The sequence below is a fragment of the Artemia sp. Qi Xiang Cuo genome, chromosome 12, assembly GCF_049724085.1.
Source record: "Artemia sp. Qi Xiang Cuo chromosome 12, ASM4972408v1, whole genome shotgun sequence".
NCBI classification, from domain to species: Eukaryota; Metazoa; Arthropoda; class Branchiopoda; order Anostraca; family Artemiidae; genus Artemia; species Artemia sp. Qi Xiang Cuo.
Genome location: NC_142805.1, coordinates 69893631 through 69895119, shown reverse-complemented (window position 1 = coordinate 69895119; position 1489 = coordinate 69893631). Strand labels below are relative to the sequence as shown.

The 1489-nt window shown below is 31.6% G+C and overlaps 1 pseudogene; it reads right to left on the bottom strand.

Annotated features, from left to right (window-relative positions):
• Window positions 1–231: 231 nt before the first annotated feature.
• LOC148946456 (uncharacterized) lies at window positions 232–1024 on the bottom strand (annotated as a pseudogene).
• Window positions 1025–1489: the final 465 nt, after the last annotated feature.

Sequence of the window (1489 nt, the reverse complement as noted above, 5' to 3'; positions counted from 1 at the left end):
AAAAAAGAATTGGGGAAGATGTTCTTTTTCTCCAAATATCCAAAATTAAGGCAAAGAGAACATCTTCAAGAATGACAAACATAGTATCAAAACAAACCTATCAAGAATCTAAAAACTAGCTTAAGTGATAATTAATTTTGATATTCATAAAAACTCAAAACTTTCATACCAATATAAAAATAGTAAATAAACAATTTAGTATCTGTCAGCTCGAAAGAATTTTAACTTTGTCTAATGAATAAATGCACATTTATTACTGTAACATTCATTCCCATACTTATAGCGTTTATTGAACTTTATCTGAGGTTGAGAATCTGGGCCACCAGACCTTCTGGCATATTTTGCTCTATTTAATTGATAATTTCCTATAAAATCGCTGTGATTGATATTTTTTTCATCAGCCAATTTTGGTGTCTTCTTGTAAAACTCTTTGTCATGCTTTTCTCCAACATTTACATGAGGTCCAAGTCTTTCATAAATTCTAATTTTGTTGATAATTGGTTTGGCAATTTGGCTATGCTTTTCTCGAATACTTACATGATGTCCAAGTCTTTCATAAATACTGATTTTTTTTTGTGATTTGCTTGGCACTTTGGCCATGTTTTTCTCTAAGTCTTTCAGGTCTTTGTCCAAGTCTTTCATATATGCTTATTTTTTTCGTCATTGGTTTGGCAATTTGGCCATCATTCAAAAATTCTTCCACTAAATCTGCCGATATTCTAAATCTGCTAAACTTTACCGCTAAATCTGCCTCCGTTTTACTGTGTTCTTGCTTATTCAGCGTTTCTTGGGTAGTAGCAACCTTAGCAGTATTCTTTGTTGCAACTCCTGCACCATTTACCAAAGAATACACTATCTCTGCGAAAAGTTCACTTTTCATTCTGAATGTGAACATCAGTTAGTCTCGTCCCACTTGTCTATGGCTTCTAAATTTGTTGTCAGCATTATAAGTTTTGAAGGCTCTTTGCATAAATTTTTTGTTTCGCATTTACAGCATAAATTCTTCAAATATAATATTTTCCATATTCTTATCTTTTTCTTTAAAGAACTCTCCTGTGCTTTCTAACAAGTATAAATCCTCACACAAGTTCTTTGCGTGTCTGATGCTCTAAAGTTATTTGAGAACTGACGCATAGCGATGAACTGATAAGGTGACTTTGCATTCCTGACTTGGCTTTAATTTCTGCCCACGAGCACCTATTGTGCAATATTGTGATATAATTTATTTGCTTCGAATATTTTTTTTGCATTACAAAACATTTTACATAAGTTATATATTATAACTTATATATATTGTTTAATATACATATATTGATATTTAGTAATCAAATCGGGGCTACTTTACTATTTGTCTTTCAATTACTTGGACTATTCAATCACTAATTACTATTGTCTTGGTCTTTCTCTGTCTACAATTAGCCATGTCTTGATGCAACCTACTGGAAAATACTTGATAACTTCAATTCTGATTGTTTCTTTGAAAAGGTTC